Genomic DNA, 27,192 nt, shown 5'->3' with positions numbered 1-27,192 from the left:
GAACTTCTGACTTATCACAGGATTTGCCTCTCTTTTTAAGGCGTTTTCAGAAGTTTTGGGTTGTGTTGAAGGGACAATAAAAATGTGGGCTATGTTTAAGTGCTGGTCCTGAAACAGCAGTGAAACCCTTGCTGCCCTGGTGGTAGCAGAGGAAATCAGTCCCAGAGAGTCCTGGCTGGTGAAATAAACTTCTCCTGGAGGAGAAGCACCCACTTGGCAAGACCTTGTACAGTGAGTACTTCATGGTGGGTGACTGTAAGTTGCCTGGGAAAGGCTTTCTGAGCACACTGTAGTTCCTGGAATTAACATTTTCATCCTGGATTTGCGGCACATATTGTACAAATGAAACTTGTATCAGGAAAAATAAATCTTCAGTTTTGTGCCAATGCACAAATGCTACTCCTGTGCTATATTCCCAAATTTAGCAAAACCAAAGTGACTGGACAGAACTCAACTGCATCTGCCTGTTTGCAATGGAACCAAGCATGAGGCAATGAAGTATGACTAAACTGTGCTGGAAAACGCATTTTTATCCTGAATTCAATTTGTCTGTGGGCTTTGGCTCACTGCTCTGCACAAAGGGTGAAACTGGCTGTGAAGAGGACAAAGAGCTCATCTCGAGCACACGGAATTGCTCTGACACGCTGCACAGTGGCTTTGCTGAGCCTGGCTTTGCTGCAAGAGCAGGCTTGGTAAGTTTTTAGTCCCAGCTCAGGCAGCAGGCAGATGATGCCATGCAAGTCCCACGCTTCGTGTCCTGGTGGCTGTACAGAGCCGAGTTTGGGGCAGGGTAGATGATAAACAGGGTCACTCTTTTTCTGCTCCTTACCCTTCTCAGGCTGGTTACTCATTATTTTGCATCTTCCCCTCCACCCTGAATTTTTTGTTGCTGGAAATGACAGCAATGCTCAAGAAATGTTATCCTTTTATTACTTTTTTGCCTTCAAGACTCGTGTGTTTGCAGGTCTGTGGGATTCTGCCCCACCACACACAGGCACAGCGGGTCTGTTGTCATTGGCACAGCAGAGCCAGTGTGCTAACCCAGCATCTCTGGTACGAGGCTTGCAGGAGACATGAACTCAGCTTTGTAGGATGCTGAGCTGCCAAAACAGCCAAAACTTCCCCCAAGGCTGGGGGAGCAGCTGCTTTTTTGTATTGAGCCAAACTCTTCTCTTGTGCAATGCGCTGCCCTCTGAGGATGAGCAGGTTAATCCCTTACAGATGCAGGAGCCATGCCCTCTTCCCTGCTAAGCCAATGTACCAGCCAGCTTTCTCCAAACTGATCACCAAGCAAAATATCTGATTGCTGAAATCTGATCTGCCAGAGCTTCCTTTTCATCTGGCAGGGATGAACCTCTGCAGCAGGACAGGAGAGAAAACGAGGTGAAAAAATCTTGTGGGTTCAGATAAGGGCAAGGAGATCCTTCATAGGCAAAACAGACTAGGCTTGGGGAAGTTTAATTTATTGCTAATTAAAAATAGAGCAGCATAGTAACAAACTAGAACTAAATTTTTGCCCCCACTTCCCATTCAGAAACTATGAGGAAAAGGTTTATTGCCTTTCTGTTTTCTCCTTAGTAACAACCAGGACACACGAGCCTCCAATACCTGAATAAACCAATAATCTCCAGTGTTTCACTCCTCTTCTAGTCCTGTTGCTAAGCTGGAAACGTGAAGTGAGAAATGCTGCTAAGAGGGCTCATTTACACTCTCCGGGGTTGTACTGGCAACAATTAATTACAGCCATTGCCAGAAGTGACTTTAAAGCGGCATTTTTCAGGTGAAGAGCAATTTGAGCCCTTTGCAACCTGTTGTTCTATGTCCTTTAATCTGGGGAAGGATCATCTCTTCCCCATTCATCTCTTTGTGGACTGGATGTTCTGCCAGTGGTGGGATGGTCACAGGCTCTGTTTGTGCTGTGATTATGTCACTTTGTGTAGGGGTGGCAGAACCCAGCATCTGTTTAACAGGAATTTAACAGGAGATGATCCATTCAGCTGCGTGTCCAGACGCTTAGGGGCGGGCTCAAACTGATGGAAAAGGGGAGTTTCCACACAGGGATGAAACTGGTGGGAAGAGGGGGGTAGACAGCTTTTCCCAAACAATCATTTGTCTCCTCTCCAGACACCGAAGGCTTCATTTCAGCAGCAGCCCCCCCACAAGACATTTGCTGTAGTAAGTGCTGTGCTATGCCAAGCAGCGCCTTCAGAGGGGCTTGGGAATGCAGGGACCTGGCTGCTCTGATCAGCTGTCCTTGCGCAAGGCTCCAGCCTGCACTGCTCCTTGCTGGCACTCAGCATCTTCTGTTTGCACTGCCAGCTCCATCTTCTGCCCTGGGAAGAAAAATAAAGAGGAGAGGAGCAGGCAAGGAACAGCTGCTGGCTTTGCAGTCCTGCTCATTTAGATCCTTGCATCCTGCTGTTTGATTCCACCTCCTGCCTCCAATGCAAGGATCAAGCTTTCCCAAATTCTCTTACACAGGTTATTAGGATAAACCTTCCACTTTGTAAATAATATTGGTGTAAACCCACTACAGTAGAGCTTTCCTTTTACCTCTACTCCTCTAAATGGCATGCTGCAGTGTTTATATCAGTATGCAGCTGCAGGATTGCACCTTTCTGACCTTGGGAAATCATTCCTGGCTGCCTTCCACACGGGAGTGATGCAGCTGGATCTCCACAGTTACAATGCTTGCCTTGATCTCTTGCTTAGTATCTAAAAGTTCCTGCAGTGTTCTTTCAGGTGATGGTGTCCAATTTAAATCTCCATTCTGCTCCCAAATACCAAAATATGCCAAATAGGTCATGTGCAGCTGAAGCAAAAGATTTTTATGAGCCTTCAATGGGAATTGAGGCTGAACACCTTTGGAACAGTTAGGATTTATATTCCTTCCCCCTCACCTTCCCCCAGTCATTTGCAATTCATGTGGCACCCGGGTGATGAGTCTGCAAGTGTTACTCAGAAATCATTGAAACATTAAAAAGGAGCTTGAGTATCTATTTTGCCCCAAAACTGTTTCTGTTTTATGAGCTCAGAACACAAGCTGCTGATGGAGTGAATTTGAAAACTAGGTCTCGCTCCATTCCCAGGGCTTTGCTCCCTGGAGGTGAGTTGGTTTTGAAGCAGGAGTTGTGTGTATTTGACACTAAAATAGAGTAGTTTTGTTATTTGTTTCCTCTTGCCCTTGAAAATAATTAGTTAAAACCTTTTGGGGAAACATTAACAGTATAATTTAACTAAGCAGGGATTTTTCCAGGCTGGCAGGAAACAAAAGGGGAAGGTGTCCCTCCTGTGCAGGGGTTGGAACTAAATGGTTTGTGAGGTCCCTTCCAATCCAAACCATTCTGTGATTCTGTGATCCTGTGGAGAAGTCTGGTGATAACTGTGTCAATGAGATGCCTGTGGAAGAATAGTGATCGAAGCAGTTTAAAATTTGAGGTTAATGCAGCTCAATTAGAATTATGGAAATATTTTTTCTTTAACTGAGAATGAAGGGATTTATTTTGAGCTCATCTTTCCCACAAAAAGCATTACCCTTAAGCTATATATCTAGACAAGAGATTTAGAAAAATAAGAAACAGACAGAATTCATGAGCTGATGTACAGGATTTGTCAGCAAAAGTAGCTGCACTTTAATCACATAGTCCAGTAACTGCATGCTGTGCACACAGAATCCCAGAATGGTTTGGGTTGGAAGGGAGCTTAAAGCTCATCTTGTTCCAAACCCTGTCATGGGCAGGGACACCTTCTACTTATCCCAGGCTGCTCCAAGACCCAGTGTTCAGCCTGGCCTTGGGCACTGCCAGGGATCCAGGGGCAGCCACAGCTGCTCTGGGCACCCTGTGCCAGGGCCTGCCCACCCTCATAGGGAACAATTCCTTCCCAATATCCCATCCATCCCTGCCCTCTGGCAGTGGGAGCCATTCCCTGTGTCCTGTCCCTCCATCCCTTGTCCCCAGTCCCTCTCCAGCTCTCCTGAGCCCCTTTAGGCCCTGCCAGGGGCTCTGAGCTCTCCTGGAGCCTTCTCCTCTCCAGGTATTAAACTCTATCAGCTCTATAAGTTTCTGTGGCTGACAGTGTGCTAACAGGCATGACCCCAAATTGGCTCAAACAAACTGTTTGTAGAACTGGATGTGAGCACTTTATTTAAATATAAGTTGCAAGTAGTGACCAAACCACATCCAGTCTGCCCAGCAGTCTCATTAATTGTATTAATTGAGTGGATTTTAAATCCGAATCATCAGATCAACAAAAAAGGACGAGGTTCTCACTTTTCAACAGCACAAACAGTATTAAACTCTGCCAGCTCTCCCTGGGATGTAATTATCTGATCTTGTGCTTTTCCTCTTCCTTTTTTTTTAAGTCCATATGTGTTGTGTCATTGAACTTGCACCCACTATTTTGTGAACATTTCCCAACCTAACTCTAATAAATGTAGAGACTGACTTCCAGCTGGCTTAGGAGGATTTGGACAGCACTGGCACAGCTCAGATTTGAAGTTCAGGACTAAAATACTTTAAGCCCCTGTGTCAGATGTATTTTGAGCAGGGCTCAGTACTGTATCACTTAACCTCTTCACTCAGGCAGGCATAAATCCTCTTTTTTGACTTTCATGGGCCCAAACTGTCACAAATAATGGTGGCCAAAGTGGACATTCGTTCTGCATGCGCTAATGGGTGATACAGGAGGTAGGGAGATTGAGCTCAGTGCCCAAACCAGAGAGAAGAGACTTCAACCTGCTCTTAGACATGAAGGCATTTCCCTGGCCTGCAGATAAGGAGGAGAGTGTTCAGTGGGACTTTGGTGTGTGGCTAAAGGAAAACAAAAAGGTAGAAAAAGCAAGGTAAAAGGGGAACCCAAGCCCTGTTTAGCACTGCCTGGCCATGCTGTGCTCAGCAGTGATCATTCCCAATGGAGTTTGTGCTTCAGCACAGGCAATAGCTGGATCTCTTGCAGGCTCTGTTGATTAATTCAGTTCCTAGGATTTAAGCTGGATCCCTTTTCTGTAAATAGGAATGAACGGTCAGTCTTAGTCTCTTGTCCTGTAGAAAAATAAATTGAGTTTAACTCCTCACTTCAGCCAAAGCACATGGATATAACACCTCTACCAAAATTTGTGTGTGTTTTGGTATTCTCTAGTAGGGTGCCTAAGCACAAGTCACTGCTTTTGATGGAGTAACTCCAGTCAGTGGCATTCTGGAGGAGCTGGGGCACTGCTCTGCTCTGCTGTCCTCCATCAGGTTTGGTTTTTAGTGGCTATGACAATGACAAAATGACAATTTGCCTCCAGTTCAGGCTCTGCCTCTTGCTCCTCCAGGTAAGCTGCTTTTTGAGCTGACAGCTGAAGTGCTGGGGAGCTCCCTGCTCTGCATTTGAGGAGGATTCCCATCTCTTGTCACGTGTAAAAGCATAGTATTAGAGCAGTTAGTGGTGTGGTGGAAGGAATTTGAAATGTTTTTGCCCTTCATCTCTTGGGGAGCTGCGAGGAGGGAGCCCCTGCTGCCAGCTGGATAAGCTGTTTGGCCAGTGTGTGCATCTGGTGGCACATCCGTGGGCATGTCCTCCAAAAGGCTGAGAATAAAACAAAGGAACAGGAAGGAATCCAGAGGGCTGCTCATACAGATTTCCTGTGGCTTTCATTTGGGGTTCCTGGGACATGTAAAGAAAAATGGAATTGGATTTTCAAGGAAGGCAGAGGGTAAGGGAAGCAAAGGAGGCCTGGGAGAATCTGCTCTGGTGTTACAAGGGCACACTGGAGGCAGGGCAGGTGGAGACAAAAAAGGGCTGGTTCTCCTTCAGGGCTGAACAGCCCTGACTCAGGATTTGGTACTTGGAAGGGAATACTCCTTCTAGGTGGGTGTTATGTTCTGGATCAGAAAACTCAGGCTGATCTCAGAGGAGAAGAAAACATCTTTGTCAAGTGAGGAACTCGGTGGAGTGGCTTCTGGCAATGCTTCTGAATTCAAGCCCTAAACACCTTGGCACAGGTGATGACTTGCTGCTCCTCAAGGCATGGACTTGATAATCTGGTGCTCTTTTTCAGCCTCAGTGATTCAAAGATTCTGTGACAGCATTTACCAAAAGCCTTGAAAAGACTGGCTGAAACAGCAGGGGCTCAGGAAAGGAAAACAAACAATGGCAACTGTGAAGCAAACAAGGAAAGAACAAGCACAGACTGATCTGGACAAGGAATTCGAGCTGGCTCTGGGATGGGATGGTGTGTGAGCAAACAACTGCCTGAGAGAGAGAGAGCTCTTCTTTCCAGACTGACACCCTGTTTGGCTGGGAATGTCCTCTGCCTCTCATCTTTGGTGGGACAGATAACATTGGAAGCTTGATGGTCACAAATACTCCATAGTCATGAGCCCTTCTAGGTTGCCAATGACCTGTCAGGTAGTGGGAAGTCAGCACAAAGTCAATTAGCAGAAAATGAAAGAGCACATCTGCTGTACCTGGAGGGGCTTGGATTTCTGAGCTGCTGTGTCCTGCTCCAGGGAGGAAGTTCTCTGCATGGATAGCAGAACAGTACAGATTTTAAATTCTCATTTCTACAGATGCAAAAAGGCACCAGATCTGGGCTTAAAAGCATCATCTACTTTGCAAGCTTGAAATGTAAACAAGAGGTTTCAACTTCTAATATTTTCAAAGGAGGTGGGCAGACAGTGACAGCACTAGGGGCAATGGTTTTGAAGTGATAGGGCAGAGTTAGATCAGATGTTGGGAAGCAATTCTTCCCTGTCAGGGTGCTGAGGCCCTGGCACAGGGTGTCCAGAGCAGCTGTGGCTGACCCTGGATCCCTGGAAGTGCCCAAGGCCAGGCTGGATGGGGCTTGGAGCAGCCTGGGACAGTGGAAGGTGTTGGGAACATGATGAGCAGGGTTGGGAACATGATGAGCTTTAAAATCCCATCCAACTGAACTCAAACCATTCTGGGATTCCAGGACTCCGCAGGCACAAGATCATGGACACAGATCTACAGCTCTGGGGTGCTGAGCTGTGTGGGAGCACGGCTGGAAGGCCCAGGCTGCTCCCCAGCTGGGGTGCCAGCTGCCCTCAGGCTGTGATCCTCTTTCTGTCTTCAGCCCTCACTCAGGTCTGTCCGCAGTAGGGTGATAACACAGGAATAAGCTCGATTCCTCCCTCGGGAGCCTAGGAGTGTGCTGACAGCCCTATGTCAGCCGGTTTGTAGCTGGGCTTTGTTAAACCCGGCTCATTCCCTCTGGTTCATCCGCCTGCCTCAGCGAGAGCCGTGGAACAGCAGGCGCCGAGCTCTGCCCCGGATTTGTTTGCAAACGTAGACACTTAATGGTGAAAAAAGGTATGGAAGCACTTCCCAGCCTGGGGGGAGCGGCCAAACCTGTGCCCTCAGCACGCTGGAAGCGTCATTCGGAGCTCGGGAGTGTTTGGCTGATGGAGCCTGCTAGCTTGGCAGGGCAGGGGATTGTTTTCCCTGGCACGTCAAGGATTGTGACCTCATTCCCTGCCTGAGCTCTGGGTGTCCTGCACCCTGGCCGAGGATGCATCCTCGCTCTGGGGATCGCTGGAATTGCTCGTCCTTGGTGTCACGTTTTGCTGCAGGGACACGGCGCAGCCCTGGAGATCCCCATGTCTCCTGTGCAGCTTGGAAAGGAAATGAGGAATGTTGTTTCATGCATTCCTGGGCTGTGTTGCTGCTGCAGCATCCCAGCGCCATCCCAGCAATGTGTGAGGTGACTGAGAAATAGCTGTCACATGCTGTTTGTCTTTTCATCCTCTTCCCAGGAATGAGGGAGTGCTGAGCAGTGGCCTTGCTTCAGAAGTGCACAGTCTCCTATGTTAAAGCCAAGAGGGACACACAAATGGATATTCACCCAAAGCTGCTGAGGAACGGGGGTGAGCACATCAAGAAGTGATGCTGTTTGAAGCAGGACGGGCTTGTGGCCACTGGTATCAGAATTTAATTTGGCTTAGGTGTGCTCTATAGTGCAGAGGAGTATTCAAGCTGCTGGAGAAGGAGATTATGCAGTTAAAGAGCTCTTATGATAAGATTGGGAGGTGAAGGAGTCCCCTTGAAGTGGGCTCTGCTGCTCTGTAGTGCTTGAAAGCTCTTCCTTTGTTGCCTGCTGCCAAAGTTCGAGAAGCTTTGTGCTGAACCTGTTGGGGGCATTCCTGGCACAGCCCTTTCTTGGCCAGGATGGGAAGGCAGGAAGGTAAATCCCTGCTAGGCTGGCAGCTTGCCTGCCAGCTGATCCCAGCCAGGAGCAGCACTGCTCCAGGGATTTAGTTGGCTTCACCTCTGTGAGTCCAAGAGGTTCATGCAGATGTGCTGCACACACTCCTGGCACACTCCTTTGTCCTAACTCAGGCCAGGACTGTCCTGGCTGGACTGGAGATCCTGCTCTGTGAGTGGAGGTCTCAGGTGGGGCACTAAATGCTCATTATTTTCTGGTTACTGACCTCCCCCAGGTGAGGAAGGGATTGTTGGTCCCTGCTGCTGTTCAGTTCTTTAGGAACAGTCTCATTCCCAAAGGGGCAGCACAAAAGCACCTGCTGCAGCTGCAATGAGCTTGAGAAATCAGTGCTAAAAATTATTAGTGAATTTTTAAACAAAAAAAATTTATTCTGAACTGGATTTTTTTCAGATTGCTGTACCAACATTCATTTGGAAAGCTCAGGGATTAAATCTAAACATAACGGTGGGAACGGACTGTGTTTCTTTGAAGGATATAACAGGAAGGTAATGATGCCTGTCTTGCTGTTCTGGTATGGATGAGATGGAGTCAGTTTTCCTCACAGCAGCCTGTATGATGGTTTGGATTTGTGACTGCTGCAGTGTTGGTAAGACTGGGGTGTCCTGGCTGTTGCTGAGCTGGGGTTCAGTGAGGAGCAGGGAGAGGCACAACCAGGACACCTGACCCAAACCAGCCAAAGGGATATTCCATGCTGCATGAGGATTACATCAGGTTGCCCAGAGGAGCAGGGGCTGCCCCATCCCTGGAAGTGTTCCATGCCAGGTTGGACAGGGCTTGGGGCACCCTGGGACAGTGAAAGGTGTCACTGCCCATGGCAGGGGGTGGAAGGAGATGAGCTTTAAAACCCCTGGGATTCTATGATGTTGTGCTTAGCATAAGGAGCTAACGGAAAATAGGAGGAAGGGGGGATGTGCAGGTAAAACTTATTTTCATAGGGACATTAAACCTTGCATCTAAAAATCCACATTGCTTCTTTGGTACTAGAGAAAAATAGAGGCAGAATTACCTGCTGCACATCCCTCCAGCTGTGCTAATAAACATCTCCCCGAGCCTGACCTCGGGTGCAAGCTACATTCTTCTGTGAGAATGTTTGCTGTAAACAATGTACTTGTTATCAGGGAAGTTAAAAAGAGGCTTGTTGGATACTGAAGGGAAACGAGCACTTGCCAAAAGATAAACACCCAGCCGTGCCTGCTTCCCATTCCGAGCCCGAGGGAAAATCACTGCAGCACCAAACATCAGCTACATCGACAGGAACGTGGGAATTACTTGAGATGTAGGGGCTGTGTGTGGTTCTTCCTCTAGCTTTTTTAAGGCTTGGTTGGTATGCTGTCCACAGCAACCCAGGGCATCTTGCAGAATTCCAAATCCTTAGTTAAATGCAGCTGCACTCTGTGAGAACTTCTTTTTCTGGCAGTTAAAAAAAAGGGGAGGGGTGGGAGAAGAGAGAAGAGATGGTCCAAAAAAAAAGCAAAGATAGAAAGGATTCTGATGAAAGGGAATGGCTTATTAAAGGGATTCAGGAGGAAGGAGAGTAAGAGGTTGTCTCATGGGAGATTTTGTATGGAGTATTTTGGGGAGAGTACTGCCCCAGGGCTGGGAGGTTGAATCTGTTAGGTTTTTTCTTTAATTTGGGAAAACAGAATTTGCTACAGTGCCTGGATCAGTATTAGACACTGGAGAGTAGCAGAGAGACCTGTGTGAGGCAGAAAATGACAGACATCTGTCTGTAGCTCACTCTGTAAGAAATGGCACATCTCTGTATCTCAGTCTCCAAACTGGAGGCTGGACCACATTCATGGTCTCATACCAGAGGAGGATGGACTGCCCCTTTCAGTGCAAAGGAATCACCTGGTGTCTGCTGGTTTTTACTTTTTAGATTTTTTTTTGGTGGATAGTTTCATTATTTCAGGTTTTTGCTCAAGGCAGGAGCTCAAGATTCCTCCACCAGCAGCATGTGTGGGGTTCTGCCTCTTGCTTGCTAATGTCTGCTTAAATTTTTTTCACTTGCATGAAAAGGCAGCCTAGCAAATTAGAAGCACTTCGTAGGCATTATGCTGCTGTTAATTATGTAGGAGCCCAGACACTATTCACAACAGTAATAGGAAAACTACCAAAGCAAATGCAGCAGTCTGAAATGCCAAATTAAGGTCCCAGCTCTTGAATGCAGCTCAGTTTGCAAGTGGATGCTGTAGGCAGTAGATGTGTGGGTCCATGCTTCCCTGAGTGGTTCCTAAGCTTTATCCCGGGGTTAGAGGTGTGTTTGCAGGTGGGTTCACACCTGAGCTGGGAGCCAGGGGAATCCCCAGGGTCTGTGCTGAGGTTTGGTGGAACACTTCTGTCCTCCCCCAGGGGGAAGGAGAATTGCTCCTGCTGCTCCAGGCCTGCACAGAGGTGGGTGACACTGCTGCCAGGGTGACTCTGGTGCTGTCAATTGTCCATCTCATGGCTTCAGCCTGTTCCAGGCTCCTGGGGTAGCTCCTGGGCAGCCTGTTCCTGCAGCTTACTGCAGGAGGGGAGTGCCAACAGTCTGCTCCTGAGTCCTGGCACTCAGAGCCCAGGGTTGAGGAGGGAGCAATCACTGCTCAGCACTCTGCAGCAGCCTTTTGGAGCACATCCTCTCCAGTTCATGCACTGCAGTTCTGTAACACCTGGGCTGGTACCTTCCATGTGTTCCTTAAAGCCCAGCAGGTGTTGCAGCTTTTAATTCTAGGTGAGGTCTCTTGCTGTTTTCTGTCAAGGATTATTTAAGGGAGCCACTTTTACAATCCTCACTGTACACAGTCATGGAACTGGTCAGTTTTATTTTCTTTGCTGCTGTAGGCTCTGTTTTCATTTCATGGCTGAGGTCCATAGCAAAGAGAATTGCCTGGACACAGTCCTGGGATAAATTCATCTTCATTGCAGAAGGTGGGAATTCTTACCATGAAAGCTCTGTAATGATATTTACATCAGATTTAGATTTATATTAAGAAGAAATTATTGACTGTGAGGGTGGGAGGGCCCTGGCACAGGTTGCCCAGAGAAGCTGTGACTACTCCATCCCTGGAAGAGTTCAAGAATGTTTGCAGTAGCTGGATTGACACAAAACTCTGGTGCCTTGTTGTCTGTGATTGAGGAATTGCTTTCCTTGTTTGCCACCTGGTAGTTTTCCTCCTGGCAGCCTGGATTAGAGGTGGGAAATTCAGCCAGCAGTGCCAGGATCTTGTTTGAGTCCAGGTACTTATATAGTCATGCCAGTGCCAAAATCAACTGCAAATTCAGCAGGTCCTGACTGAGTTTTGTCATTCTTGTACTGGACAGCCCCCAGACAGGATCAGTCATCCAGCATCTGACTAGGCAGACATTCCAAGAGCGAACTCCTTTCTGTATTAAGTCCGCTTTGTCCTTTTTCTGTTAATCCTGTAGCTTCTGAGCTTGAAAAACATGCACTCTGATAATACTGTCCTCAGATATCCTGTTATAGTGTGATTCCTTTATGGATAGCTATGTATTCATCTTCACAGAAGTAATACAAGAAAGATGCACTTGGATGGGGCAGGGGGGGAACACCCCTCTACTTTCAATTTTGATCAGCCTTACTGGATCTTTTCCAGTAGAGATTCTTCAGGAACTAGGAAAATATTCCCACTCTTCTTCTAGGACTGGAAGCGCCACAGGACAGAAATAACTGTCATTAATATTGTATGTGTATTTTGCCAGAGGATGGCAGTGTGGAAGGGTTTGAATTGCTCTGGGAATGCCTTTGTATCAGCTGGGGAAGGAAAATGCCATCTGCTCTCACAGGCCAGTCAGCTCCACCTTCAGCCAGACCAGAAAAATAAAGTTGAGGGCTGGTGGGTTAAATGGATTTAAGCTTAAAGATTGCCAAACCAGTGACCTGCCCCAACAGTGCTATCTTTAAAGGGAGAGTAATCCATTGAGGAAATCAGTTATTTGTTAAAATACAAAGTTTGTGTGGGAAGGGAGAGTTAAATATAAGTAAACCAGAACTGGGAATAGAGCACTTAATTTAAGTAACACTATTCCAAAAAAGTTCAACTAGCAATCTGTGGGCCTCTTGGGCTAATTCATAAGAAAGTAATAATGCAAAGTGTGTGGGTCTTTCACTATTTGTGTGTTCCATCAGCTTGTGTTGGTGCAACCTTTAGAATATTTGTCAAAATATTCATTGCCTGCTTCTCCTTTCAGCTTGCAGAGGTGGCATATATCAAGGCAAGAGACTGAAATATGTACTCAACCTCATTATTATCAAACCAGTGGGTTTATTCTGTCTGCAAGGCATTGATCTAGTGCTTACAAACAATTCCATGCGCAGTTCAGACAAATCCAGTTTACAAGGAGCTGTCCTGCAGCCTGATGTTGGAGCTCCAGATGTTGGCCTGACCCTTGTCACTTGCTCTTACATGGTCACAGGGGGAATTTGAATCCACAGGGTGTTCCATTGGCTTTGGGACAGCAAATACCAAGTGACCCTTGAGGCCATGAGCCAGGGTGTTTGCAGGGGCAGTGGCTGTGACAGCTGCCCAGGAATGTCTGGGTGCTGGGCAGTGAACAGGTTTGCATCTCAGCAGGAAGCTGCTGCCCTCACTCTGGGAGCTGGCAGGGATGTGTGTGGGAGAAATGTGGCCAAATCCTGCATCCAGCTGAATCCCAGTGAGAGGAATGTTGTGCCTCTCCAAAGAGCCAGGAGCATCAGGAAAAGGAGGCAGGGAAAGACCAAAAGCTTCTAGAGGGATTGTACAGTAAAATTAAAGCTTGAGGGGCTCAGAAGTGCTTAACAGGGGCTTCCTAGTGCTGATAGCCAAGTGAGGGGATGGAGCAGGATCCAGCCAGGGCTCCAGACAGCAGCAGCAGGAATTTGGGCTGTAGGCAAGGCTGCAGATCCAGGGGCCAAGGGGTCACCTGCCTTCCAGCTCAGGTCAGGACTGGGTGCCAGGCATGGAGCTGAGCAGGACCCTCTGGACAGTGACACCTTAAGTTTTTCTCTTCTGTTTTGGTGTGCAGCTTTTAGCTTTAAATTAAGTGTTCCTAGGGTCTTTTCACAGAGTGCTGAAGACAAAACAATCCCATTCTAGGTGGAAGACTCAAGGACAATCTCTTCAAACTTCAGGCCCAAAGCATAAACAATGTGAGGAGGGCAGGCAAGCAAGCAAGGAGGATGCAACTTCATAATTTGAAGCTAATACTTGGACAGTTGGGTCCTATATGCAAATGGACTAAAACTTCTAAAATGAGAGATTTCATGACCAAGCCCTCTTTTGCTTCCATCTTGGAGCCATCCAGGCAGAGCCAGGACTGTGGCACTGACTGCCAGGATGTGGCCTTGTGTCGCTGTTATATTTTCTGGAAAAATCCCTTCTCCATGATTTCTCTCTTGGGAAGCTGAGAAGCCTCAGAGAAAATGAAAACAATATTATCTCATTTGCTTCTCCTGTGTTTTGCTGCTTTAGAATGTTATTTAAAGATTGTTTATCCAACAAGTGATTTCGTGTGAATTGTTTTTACTTTGTGACCAATCACCATCCAGCTGTGTCAAGGCTCTGGAGAGAGTCACAAGGTTTTCATTATTATCTTTTAGCCTTCTGTCTATATCCTTTCTCTATTCTTTAGTATAATTTAGTATGGTTTTAGTATAGCATTCTATAATATAATATAATGTAATATAATGTCATGTAATGTAATAATATAATATAATATAAAATGTAATATAATATATAATGTAATGTAATTACATTATATATTATATATATTAATATATATAATATATATAAGCATATATAAAATATATAATATATATTTTATATATATATATATATATTATATATGTAGCAGGTAGAGGCTGCTCAGGGCACTTGGGGACTATTGGTGCTATCAGGGTGCTGGTTCTTGTGGCCCTGCACTCAGCCAGCCTCCTGCCTCCAGCTCCATCTTCAGGGACTTCTCCACGTGCTGATTCTGTTGAAACATTTGCTGTTCCCTGTGCTTGTGAGAATGGGGAATGTTTCACAGGTAAACACTGAACAGGCAATGAATCCGTGTTTCTGACTTTCCACAGTCAAGCAGTGTTCCCAGCACCACTTGGAACAGCAAGGACAAATTCAGCAGCAGATTTTCTGTGGCTTACATAGGTCAGCACCCCAATTTAATGAAGCAGGAGGTGGGTCTGAGCTTAGCTGTGTTCTGGCAATCTTGAGGGCAAAGTTCCTGAGCTGAAGATGCTGTTGAGTTGTTTATTTGCAATGGCTGAAGAGAAGTGCTGCAGAAATAAATTCAGGTTTACAAGGGGAATTGTACTGTGTAAGTTGGCATCTGTCAGCTGAGTCCTGGGCCAAAGTCACTTCCTTGGCTTCCTTCTCACCTAATCCTTAGCTGGTCCTTCTTGTACTTGGATTAAGCAGCTAGAATACACAAAGTAGAGCTGGGACCAAATTCCAGGCTAACAATGGATGACAGAAGCCTCTTCTCTCACACTCTGGCCATTCCCTGTGCATCTTCTGCCAGGTTAGTTGTGCTGGGACTTGTGGCACTTTCCATGTGATGCACTGCACAGCTCCGTGCCTGGAGAGGAGACACCTCAAAAGCAACAGCAAGCTTTCTCAGAACTCAGCTGGGCTTTGTACTCATGAATAAAATATCTCCTTCCTTGGTTTACTTAGGGGTTTTGTGTGCTGAGGCATGAGTGGTGACAGGAAATCAGCAAACTGTTCTGCAAAATAAAAATAGTGTTTATGTATGTGGCTGTCAAATGTTTGGTGTCCACACTGGGCTGAAATGATCCACCCCTTGTTGCAGAAAATCTCTGTTGCACACAGGGCTGTGCCAGCTGTGGGATGAAATCCTGTTGCCTTATACAAGCCAGGTTGAGTTTTCTGCTGTCTCTGGAGTTCTCTTCTGTCCTTTCTTGCCACAGTTTTCCTCCTGGAAGCCCCTGGGATATTATAGCCAGGCAGGGGTGAGACACTTCTTGCATGGCTAGGGATATTGCCTCTCCCCACTAAGGAAAACACCTTCACTGTAGGCAGAATTGTGTTTAATTGTGTGGCAGCTTTCCATGATGCAGTTACTCAGTGGTGGATGAAGGAGGACCAGTGTCCACCTCAACTTTGCTGAAGCCTCTGATGCTGTCTCCCACACCATCCTTACAGAGGGGTGATAAAGGGCAGCTCAAGGACGTGGCCAGTGGGGCAAACTGAAGTGGCCAAATGAGCAGAGGGTGCTGAACAGTGGCACCAAGTCCAGCTGCACAGTAGGTGCTGCTCAGGTACCCAGGGGATTGATTATATTGATTGTCATTAATTACCTGGCTGATGGGACGCAGTATATCCTCCTTTTTCAATGGTGCTTTACAGTTCTTGCTCTGATATTTATTTTAATGCTGAAATAAACACCAACACAAATTGTTCCCATGGGGTAATAGCTTCATTATAATGCTTCCCTGCTGAAATTGCATTATATTTAAAAGTTAGAGAACTAAAGCACAGAAACAACCTGAATATGGGATTAACATCTAATATTACACCATCAAAATTACTGTTAAATGAATATATCAATCCAGCAAGAATCTTTTGTTTATTTACAAATTCGAGAAAGCTTTCACTGAGTTGAATAATACATTAAGAGTTTAAAGCAGCTCAAATGAAAATAAATCCAAATTGCAATTAGTTTACAGGGCTCCCATCTGGATTCTCCCCTTACTTGTGGGACATCTAGTGGCAGAAAGGAGACTGGATCTTGGCAGACAAAATTATATTTAAAAATGTGATTCTTGCTTTTAAAAAGGACACTGAAACCTTTTTGTTCGCTATAGTTGGAGGCTGAAAGAATTGTGTGGGGTTTTAGTATTGATATTTAATAACAGGTTTGGTTTTTAGTCACAAAAGCAGTTTGTGTGGGAGCAGCAAGGACAAACTGCAACTTATCTTTCCTTAGTGCTGCTCTGTTGAGAAATAGCTTCAAGAGAAGTTTTCCCTGATCAAGACTGATCCCTGTTCCAGCTCACCCCTCTCTGTTCCAGCTTCCCTGGGTCTCATTTATGGCACCCAACTGCTCCTTCCAGAAGCTGTTCATACATTTCATTTCCCCTTGATGGTTTCTCTGGCTGGTATATCCCACTGTTGTACTGTACTGTACAGGTGTGGGTTCTTCAGCAGACAGAGCAGAACTCAGCCTGGCTGGCTGAATTTGAAATACAGCTGGGTAGTGAGGTGGGGGGCAGGAAAAAGAAGTGTTGTGCTCAAACCTTGCTACACCTGCAGGATATTCAATGTAGTCTGCTAGAAATAGTTTGGAGGATGAAGCTCAGACTTGTAATGGGTATGGCCTGGAATGGGACAGCTCCCTTTTCCCTTCTGTGTTCCTCCTTCCAGGCCAGGGAGAGGTGCAGCACAGTCCAAATAATGGATGCAAGACGAGCTTTCTAAAAGGCAGCAGCCCTGGGCTCAGGGTGGCAGTGAGCTTGCACAACAAGAAGTTTCCTGGGTATTGTTCTGCTGTCCCACTCCACTGGCTCTGTAAAAATAATTGTGCAAACAGTGGAATGTTTTTTCCTTTTTCTCTTTTATTTTTATCTCTGAACTTTCCTCTCTTCTTGGCAAAGCCCTTGCAAACGTTCTTTCTTGATGGAGCTGGAAGAACTAATGTGAACTTCTGTAACAGCCTTGGGTATTTCACAGCAGAATCAGATCAGGTAGAATATGTACCTGCCTTTAAATCTCTGCTTTAATGGTGTGGACTTTATCACCTTTCTAGTACTTGGCCTGTTTGAGAGCTTTTTTTGTTTTTTTTTCCCATTATGATCTGTAGCCTTAAGGGCACAGAATCCACTCAGAAAGCAAATTTGATACCCCTCTGACCCTCAGTTTTGGGAGTTTGTGTAGCGGGGCCCTAATGAAAAGATTAGCTGAAATTTCTGAGCTCTCTCAGTGCATTTCTGCACTTGAGAGCCTGAAGAAGGTCATGGCTCTGCCCCTTGCAATCAGCCAGGTAGCACCTGGGCTCTGAGATGTTGGGTGACATCTTCAGAGAGGGTGGGACACCTGGGAACCCAGTGATGCTGTCTTGTGACGCAACCCACAAGTTCCACCCTCATTCCCTGTCCCTTTGGGGAACTAAATAAAGACCCCAAAGATTCCTTTTCTTTTTCTGGGCTGAGCATGGTGCTAATGGTGTGGGCTATCCCTTTGGTCAGCTGTGCTGGTTCTGGGGTGATCCAGCCCCTCCAGGTGGAGGTGGTCCAAGGTCCACTACTAGCACTGGTGGATGAAGCATGCAGGAACAAGGGGGAGGGTCTGGAGCTGTGCCCATGTGAGAAGAAGCAATCTCCACTGATGTTCAAGGCTATTTGCCACCCAGAAGAGGCTGGAGCAGCAATTAGGTCTATTCTTGTGTCTCTCTTCCAGTTCTGTAAGAGGGGACTTGGAAAAAGCAATTGCAGGGCATGAGCAGAGATTGTATGAGGTGGAAGAGAGGGAACAGCGCTTGGAAAAGAGATGTGCCAGAGGCAGCAGGCATGGAGCTTCCTTCCCATGGGGCAGGAAGGCTTCAGGAGTCAAGTCCAGTGGCTTTAAAGGCACCCAGCTAAGCCTCCAATACTAGAAGACATTTTGGAGAGACTCAGGACGCTGTGGAATCTGTTATCCCTAGAAAGGCTGGGGTTGGAGAGGTGGTACCCTCCACTGCAGGCCAGGAGAGAGACTTCCCTCTATTCCCATTTTCCCTGACTCTCTCATTGATCAGGCAGCACTTGCAGACCACACTTTGATAACATCTAATCTTTCTCATTTAAAATCTCTCTGAATGTTTTGGATTAATCCAATTTTTAAACCAAAGAACAGTGTAGGCAGCCCCGCCATGGATCTCTAACTTAATTCTTCCACATCCAAAGTTATGACCCCTGACCTGACCCTGGTTCAGCCACATTGTCACAGGTTTTAGACAGCTGAGCATTCTTGGGTTCCAGTCTTTACTGCTGTGCCCCTCTGAGCAATCCTTCTGTTGTCCAGTGTCCTGATAGCCAGGAGCACCTGTAAATCTGCAGCTGAGCTTCAAAATCATCCAAACCATGGTTGTGAAGCCTCGCTTGAAAATGAGCTCCTTAAATGTGTGTGTGTTTAGGGGAAAGTGTATGAGTGGCATAAACACTGGATTTTGAGAGAAATCTTGAAATTACAGTAGTTTGTTATGTACCTGGAATCCAGGGTGAATCAGGTAAGTTGTTGTTATACAACTCTGGCAACTGGTGGGAACAAAAGGAAAGGCTGAGGGAATTGGGATTATTCAGCCTGGAGAAGAGAAGGCTCCATGGTAACATCACTGACCCTTCCAGCTCCTGAAGGGAAACTACAGGAAAGATGGAGAGAGATTGCTTACAAGGGGCTGGAGTGACAGGACAGAGGGAATGGCTTCCCACTGCTACAGGGCAGGGTTAAATGGGATATTGGGAAGGAATTCTTCTCTGTGAAGGTGGGGAGGCCCTGGCACAGGGTGCCCAGAGAAGTGGCTGCCCCTGGATCCCTGGAAGTGCCCAAGGCCAAGCTGGACAGGGCTTGGAGCACCCTGGGACAGTGGAAGGTGTCCCTGCCATGGCAGAAGGGATTGAGATGAGCTTTAAGAACCCTTCCAACCCAAACCGTTCTGGGATTTTGTGATCTGATCTGAGGCTGATGCATGCACCAGCCTGCTGAGCTCAAGGAATCTCTGGGACAGAGAAGAGCAGGATTTACTGCAATAGCATTTGATTATTTATTTATTTTGGCTGTGACACCAGTGCTGTTGGGAGTCTGGTCAGTCTTACAGGTGTGATCAAGGGACAAGTCCATGAGCAGCCTCTGGGCTCAGGGAGAGTCCTGATCTTTCTGGCCCTTTCTGGAAATCCAAAATGCTATGAAGGGAACTGCCTGCCTCTCCTTTTCTGTTGAGATGTTTCTTTTCACAGAATCACTTAGGTTGGAAAGGACCTCTGAGATGGAGTCCATTTCTTGCATTCCTGCCAATTGAGCCTCGTGCATAGGTACACTTGCTCCTGGTTTTCCTCTGTTATTCCTAAAGTTGGGAGAATTGGACACATTGGAAAGGGAATTTCCAGCTCTGGCAGTGGGAAAGGCAGTAAGGTGAGTAACAGGATGTTCAGATGTTCAGCTGACTGCCGGGAAGGGAGCAGAGTGGCAGAGTACAGTGTGGATTTGGGTAACAAAAAAGGTCATCAGAGTTCCTGCGGTGCCGAAAATTTGCTTTAGAGGTGGACTTGATTTGCAGATACCACGTTAAACTCACCTACTGTGTGATGGAAAATTACTGCCCTCACATTCTCTCTTGTAATCCTAAATACTCGGAGAGATGTTTATCCATGCTGTTAATGTATAGTAATGGGATTGCTATTTTAAAAATCGATACAAATCTCACACTGAAAAAGAAGGGCTTAAAGATTAGTCTGTCAAGAGCTGTCTTAATAGATCTGTCTGACATTTGAGACACTTTCCCCAAAAGTACTCTTTCAGTTTCAAATTACTTCTTAAATGTTGCTGCCTGCAGATTCCAGGCCAGCTAATACAAGTTGTCAGAGTGAAAACCTTTCTCTGCAGCTTCAGAGAAGCTGGAAATCATAAATGTTTTCATTCTTTTTTTTTTTTTCATTTGATCAAGAATGTGTTCCCTCCTAAATCGGGGAGCGGCGGTTTCAAAGACATTCTTTACTTTTGTGGTTTCAGCCATCTGGGAGGCTGGAGAAGCTGGAGAGGTGGGGATGATGGGGAGGCTCAGAACGGATCTTTCTAATACTGCCACTTGCAGTGTGTGAAAAGCTGAATGGTGCTGACTCGATTGAGACTCCTTTTTGAGATGCAAAAAATTGCTAGCAGATGGTATGTGGAATTATAGTTTAGGTAATTGAAGCTGGCTTTAATATTCTTTTCGTATTTTAGCAGTATTCCATACCCTTCTCATTTCCTTCCACAGCTCTGGGTGCAATGTCTCTGGTCCTCCTCTGTCAGTGTACTCACAGCCTTCCTCCTTCTGACTCTTAAAGGCCTGTTAATTATCAATGATTGCAGTTATTCATCAAGTTCAGGGCCATGTCTTTGTGGGGTGTGTGTCCTGGTGAGAGCCTGAGACCAAAAAACGTTCCCAGTGCCAATAACTTGCAGGCTTGCAAAGCTTTGGAGAGTTGCTGCTGCTGTTCCTCTCTCCAAGACTTTGGTAGAAGACTTTGGTTCAGGGGCAGGTTTGACTTCATCTCAACATCTGCTGCACCTTCCACTCTCCAACGGGGAGGAACAAGGAACTGGCACAATTACCCCACTCCCTGTGGAGCCCACAGCATCACTGGCAAGCAGGGGGATAAATGGAGCACATCGAGAGGTGACAGACATTCACTGCAACAGCTGGGTGGTTCTTCACTCCTTTGGAGGCTCTTTCTGAGACTGGGCAGGACTTCCTGCAATTTATCAGGGTGTTTTGTCATTAATTTGTCATAGCATTTTGCAGAGAGTTGCTGTAAAGCTCTGTTTGCTGTAGGATCTGTTTGCAATGGCTGCCAGATCTAGGCTTTCCCAAATAACCTATAATCCCAATTCTTTTCTTTAAAATAATTCACAGCACACAGCTCTTGCTGTAAACTCAAGATTCCACAACCTCTTTTGAGGTCCTCAAACTCTAATCAACATAGAACTGGATGTGCAAAATTTGTGTAGTGATGATGAGAAGAACCCAAACCTGGGATGTTTGGTGGTTAGTGCAGTGAAAGAGTAAAGAGGAGGTTTGGCTTCAGATGTCTGCAGGGAAGCAAGGGTGAAACCTTGGAAAATCGGGCCATCATTGAAAGATTTGCAGTTGTAAAGAAAGGCCCATTGTGTTACCGTTACTCTGATTCAGAAATAGTTGTCTAAAATTAGTCTAGAAATGGTAAATATCTCTCCTTTCCCAGGTAACAAGTGGCAGGACCTAAGAAAATTCCCTCAGGTTGCCCCAGCGAAGGTTCAGGTTGGATATTAGGAAAGATTTCTTCCTGAAAGGGTGGTCAGGCAGTGGAACAGGTTGCCCAGGGAAGTGGTGGAGTCACCATCCCCAGAAGTGTTCAAAACAATGCAGTCTTGGTGCTTGAAGATACCATTTGGTGCTGGGTTAATGGTTGGACTTGATGTTCTTAGAGGGCTTTTTTAACCTCTGTAACCACCTGTTTAAAATCTCTCTCTGCCTTACAAAGGCCAGACAGCTTCAGCCTTGCCTTTTCTACATTTTAAAGCATTTTTGAGTTCACAAACTTGCTGTAGGGTTTGACATCCTGGAAGGTAACTTTAAATCTTATTTATCTATAGGCAAAGTCTGCCCTCAAGCAGACCAAGGCCAAGCCTAAAGGCCTTAATCCTTGATATTGCAAATAGGATGGTTAATCCTGGCAAAATTTTGCTCATGTTTTGTAGGGTTTGTTTATAGCCTGTTCCTCTCCCCAACTGTTCCAAGGCTCTCCATACCCATTAGTCTGCCCCAGTAGCTGGATTTTGGGGACACCTACCATTCCTGCCTCATGCTGATCTTGCTGGAAGTGCCCTGAGGTGTCTGAGCAGCCCATCCACCAGCAGGACTGGCAGGGTCTGTTCCTTGTCAGTGTCTCCATGGTGGGTTTGTCAGGTCTGTGACTACATTTCTTTGTGGTTTCTCCATCTTCCCCTTGGAATTCTCAACTGACAGAGTCCCCAGTCAGACAACCTTGCTGAAGTAAATATTGTCACCCTCTCAGCTGCCCTCATCAATTGATGTGACTACTGTGGGGATGAAGATATTTGCATTTTTTTCAGCCCCCATCTTGGTCACATTTTCCAGATGATTCTTTTTTCCACTGCTTTTTCCAGGCTGTGATTCCAGCTGGGACTAAGGCTGGTGTCAGCACAGAACCCAGTGAGCTGTTCCAGCCTCACTGCCAGCCAGGACAGCTACAGCACAGAATAAATAAAGTACACTCAACATCCTTGCTGTCCTTAGGAGGAAACTTCTGCTCCTGGGATTTTGAGTGGTCTTTAACCTTGAGAACAAAATGTTTTGGGCAAAGAATGAGTGAATGCTTTGCATTGCTTTTGTGCTAAGAATTCTGGAAAAAAATGCAAGCAGAGGATCAAAACATGAGAGACTTTCAGTGGGAAAAGTCCAAGCCTTACAGAAATGGATATTCTGGAAGCAGGACTAAAGGGTTCTAGAGACATTTATGAGTCAATGGTAGCTGTTCAGGCCGGGAGAGTGAGACAGGCATTTGTGGTGCCCTTTGTGCAGCTGCTGTGACTCCAGGGAGACTGGTTTGGGTCAAAATGATGCTCTGTGTCCTCCACTGCTGCATGTGAAATCTGGGGGGGTCTCTCAGAAGCAGAAGCTCTCCAGAAGTTGAACTGCAGACAAGTCATGGACGTCCCCTTTGTGCCTGACCTTGGACTTGTGCTGTTTGTATCCTCAAAGTCAGTCAAAGCCTCCCCAGACACCAAGCTCCTTGTGGGCTTGGGAAAGCAATGAAATGTGTGAGTGAGTGGATCAAATTCATGGTTTACTCTAAATCACTTATCTTTCATTTTGATGCTGTGTGATGGACATAAAATCAAGTTGATAAACTACCCCTTATAAAGAACGCACTGCTCGGAGTTTTTAAGCACATAGGCTTGACAGCAGCAGCTGATTAATAATTAATTAAAATAATGGTCAGGGGAAGAAATACAACTTTGCCAATCTATAATTACTTGGAAGCTTCTTCATACATTTTCCATGAGAGTCTTTTCCTTGTAAGACTCTGATAAAGTATATTTAGTGTTTGTTTGCTTTCAGCTATGGTTTTCAGCGGATATTGACTGAAACAGCATCTTAATCAGTCTGACCTCAGCCTCCAGGGGATTTTTTTCCATTGACTCTATCTCTTCCTCCTTGCCTCTCCCTGTGTGCTGAAATTCTTGTCAGAGCTGCTAACTCTGTTACCTTTAGTGCTTCCTTTTTAAAGACTCTTTAGCTCAAAACTTTTCCTGTACATTCGCATTTTGGGGTGGAGGGGGGACAGCCAGTTCTTGCCAACTGTGACCCGAGCTAAATTTCTTGGAAGCAGTTTCCTCCCATCCTCCAACTTTTCTCAAACTGATTTTCCAGCAGTAGCTGTGCTGAGAACAAATTATTAAATAATGCAAGCATTTTAGAGCCTTCAAGGAGTGGGGTCTTCTGTGGGAAGACCACTCAAAATCGATAATTCAGCTGGTTTTTCCTCCCTCAAACCTGGAGTATGGCTGTTTTACTTTTTGCCTGTGAATTTGGCAAGGGTTCTTGTGTTGTTTTCATCTCTGAGTTCTCTGACACTTTGTTTTTCATTGCCTCCTATTTCAGCAAGTTCAATTGAATCCAGCTTTTTCATTTCAAAACTCAAAGGTGTCCTTGGCCTCCCATTCCCTTGCTGTTTTTAGAATGCAACTTGTTCAGAGTGATCTGGGGTGAATGTCACAGCTCACTTGATTTCCAGCCACACTTTCCAGCTGAACATTTCTCCTGGCACTGTCTTGATATTATCTCCATGGGATTGGTGATTCACTGTTTCTGTCCCTCTTTCTTCTGTGGCAGCAGGAAAACAGAAACCAACAGGACTTGTACAGGTTATCTCTTAGCCTGGTCAGGGACTGGGAACAGCCAGCATATTCCTGAAAGCTGAAGGGTTTTTCCATAGTTTGGCTAGAGGTTTGTTAATGCCTGACTGCATGTTAATGCCTGACAGATAAATCCTGTCCTGGGTGAATAAAATGTCCTGGAATCTTCCTGGTTGGAAAGTACCTTAAATATCATCTAGTTCCAGCCCCAATGCCCAAGGAGAGCTTGAGATGGAAACGTGCTGTGGGATCTTCATTGTATCTCTAACTCCCTGATGTGAGAATGTAGAGAGAAAATGGATCCAGGTGTGTCCAAGGTGTGCAGGAATGGGGCACTGGACACAAGCTGGAACAAAGGAATAAGTAGGAGACTGGGATAGTGGAATGTTGGAACCCTGGATGCTGAGAATTTTAGACTTTCTGTGTTGAAAGGCACAAACCCTCAAGAGAAAACTGCATTTGACCTGAGGCCGTGGAGAAGGCTTCCAAAATGGAATGACAGAACTGGGATTGTGAGTGTGGAGTTTGAATAGAAGTGTGTGACACCACAGGGTGGGAAACTTAGATTTTAAGGTTTTAGAATATATTTATATAGATAAAGCAAGATGGAGGTTTTAGGATGGAGGCTGGTGCTTCTTCTCCACCTTCTTCACGTTCTTCACCTTCTTCTTCATCTTCTTCTCCATGGGTTTGGGTGGTATTGTGTAGTTGGATAAAAAAGTCCCCATTGCAGGGCACGGGTAGTTGGTTATTGGGTTAAAAGTGAAAATAATTTAGGTGTCATTTCTTAACTGGATAGTTTTTCCTTAAAAGACCTTGTAGATATAGATGCTGGGCCATTTTGTAGCTTGTTAGTGAAATGCTGTAGAACTCACAACTTGTAAGACTGTTATATAGATAAGAATTAATAAACATCTGAGTCCAAACACAAAACACTGTCTTGAGTGCTTTCAATCCCGACCCTGACCCAGGCAGAAAAAGAAGAAAGAAACACAATAGTGGAAGGTGTCCCTGCTCAGGGCAGGGGCTTGGAATGAGATTGACTTTAAGGTCCCTTCCAACCTAAACAATTCTGAGATGTTCTTGTAGTAGAAAAAAAATCCCCCTGAGGATGTTCAGGCACTAGAAAAGACTGGAGAGACTGTGGGATTTCTGTTCCTTGAGCTCTTGAGTCACATGTAGTTTAGTTCTGACTAATTTAGACCTCTAGAGGTACCTTCCCACTTACTCTGAAAACTCTGATTTCCATGGACTAAAGGCATTTTACCCAAAGTATCTTTGGATATCTGATTAAGTGTACCTTTTTGGGGTGGGACACTCTACTGCCTGCTGCTGACACACACCATTATCCACACAGTGGTGTGAGACTGGAATGGATGTGCAAGGTTTGCATGTTACACCCAGCCCCCAGAGAATGGAGACTGAAATAGTCCCAAGCATATGTTAATTTTCACTGAATATTAGATGAATTTGACAGCGTGTTTTAGTCACATGGCTCTGTGGAAACAGATGTACTTCTTGACTGGAGGAGTTTCTGTGGATTAAATGAACGTTTGAGAGCTTTTTCTTTGGTGTTACCACTTGTCTTTGTGCTGTATGGCTTTGATTTCTGTGTATGATTTCAGTGCATGCAAAACAGGCAAAAGAAATTATGCCTAAACTCTTAAAACAGAAAGATTATATAGTTTGGTTGAATTCTGAACTTTACAACAGTGAGTGACAGCAGTTATTACTAAGGATAATACTCTGAAACTTGCAACAATACTATCATGAGCCTTGAAAAATTAATGAACTTGGTATTTTCCTTAAATATTCTAGCCATATTCAAGTATACTTGATTATTGAAATGTGTCCTTCCTTTTCAGGAAGGTGGTTTTCATTAAGTTTTGATGCAAAAGTGAAAATTATTTAATTTATTTATTGCTGTTAATTTGAAGCTTTTTTAGTTTTGACAGTTTTTGTTGTTGAGACTTCTCTGTGATTGTCATCAACTGGAATATTCTGGATTAATGCACATTTTTATTTTGATCCTGGCTAAATTCTAAGAAATCCATGGGGCTGAAGCTAAGATGTGAGCCTGCTGCATTGAAACTGGTGGAAGTGAGTCTCCAGTTGACCACTGTGTTGATTAGAGCCTCCTTATTGCTTTTTCTTTGGGTTTTGGGTGCTTTTTTAGCTCATCTCAAGCATTCATCTCCTCTCCTCACCTCTCCTCATTTTTAAAGCTTGATGAACACTTTCTCAGAACATTTCCATCAAATAAAGTGCATAAAAGCCCGAGGTACACAATTTCTAGTCACTCAACACTGATAAGCTGAAAATTACATAATTCTTTCTGGTGGATTTATTTTTTCTTCTTATTTTTAGGGCTTTTACAGCAAGAATCTGCCAGTGTTCTGTTCCTACCTATTAATATTTCACACCAAAATGCACTTTCAGAGCTTTCTGGGCTGACATGCACATCGGAATGATTTCATTGTTCTTCAAATGCAATGCACTCTCACACTGAAAGGAAATACAAGTGTCTGCATTTAGGGATGTAAATTGTGAAAAAGGGTTTTAAATGCTTGTGGACAGCAGGATGGGTGATGAGGGAGGGCAGGACCACAGCTCTCTGCTTTGTTGTATCCCCATTTTCAAGGTTCCACAGCATTAGGTCTTTATCTCTGCAGGGTCACACTTAAATTTTCCAGGAGACTTTTGTCTTTCAGCGAGACTAGTTTGACACTCAGACTAGTCAGAAGTGCTTCTAATAGATTTAAATTCCATTAAAAATCCCTTTTTGAACAGTTCCACCATCACTAATTGCCAAAATATTGCCATTTTGCACCAGCTTGTGTTCTCTTTTCTCTTTGGTGTGTCCTTTAATGTGTCATTGCAGGCTTGATGGAATGTTCTGTTATACCCTAAGGTAAATGGCTCAAAACTGCTTTCAGTAATTAATATTACATTAAAAATCCCTGTGACTTGAGCAGCCAGATGGAAATATGCCATTCCACAATGGGATCTTTGAAACTTGGTTTGTGCCCAGCAGTGCACCTGCCTTCCTGAATGCAGAAGAAAGGAGGAACCAGAAAGTGTTGCCTGCACACAGAATCTGAGCAGCTGTCACCACAGAAAAGTGCTCTTTAGGCTTCTCCAAGATTTTTAAAGACTCAAATCCCAAAGAAGTTGTGATGTCTGTGCTTGTTGTAGTTGAGACAGTCATAGTTGAAACGGAGACAATACAAAACAACACACTCCATTTTCAGAAGGCTTCAAGTCCCTCTTTTATTTTAGTATGCATGCTTTTTATACATTCTTATAAAGCTCATAAGTTTGAAGAGTTACTCATTGGTTAGAAGAGACAAATAAAGTGCTTAT

At 45.3% G+C, this 27,192-nt stretch overlaps 1 protein-coding gene across 14 annotated transcripts in view; it reads left to right on the top strand.

Annotated features, from left to right (window-relative positions):
• Window positions 1-27,192, top strand: part of TRPM8 (transient receptor potential cation channel subfamily M member 8) — a 121,980-nt gene that overhangs the window by 53,469 nt on the left and 41,319 nt on the right. The window contains exons 1-2 of one of the 14 annotated variants that reach the window (XM_064433483.1): window positions 7,216-7,317; window positions 7,761-7,871. The exons of the other annotated variants lie outside the window; for them this stretch is intronic. The gene's annotated coding sequence lies outside the window, so the exon portion shown is untranslated. Of the gene's footprint in view, window positions 1-7,215; window positions 7,318-7,760; window positions 7,872-27,192 lie in introns of those variants that run through there. 14 annotated transcript variants of the gene reach the window in all.

The sequence above is a fragment of the Passer domesticus genome, chromosome 10 (genome assembly GCF_036417665.1).
Source record: "Passer domesticus isolate bPasDom1 chromosome 10, bPasDom1.hap1, whole genome shotgun sequence".
NCBI lineage: Eukaryota > Metazoa > Chordata > Aves > Passeriformes > Passeridae > Passer > Passer domesticus.
Note: the sequence above shows the minus strand (reverse complement) of the source record. Positions and strands in the feature narration are given on the sequence as shown.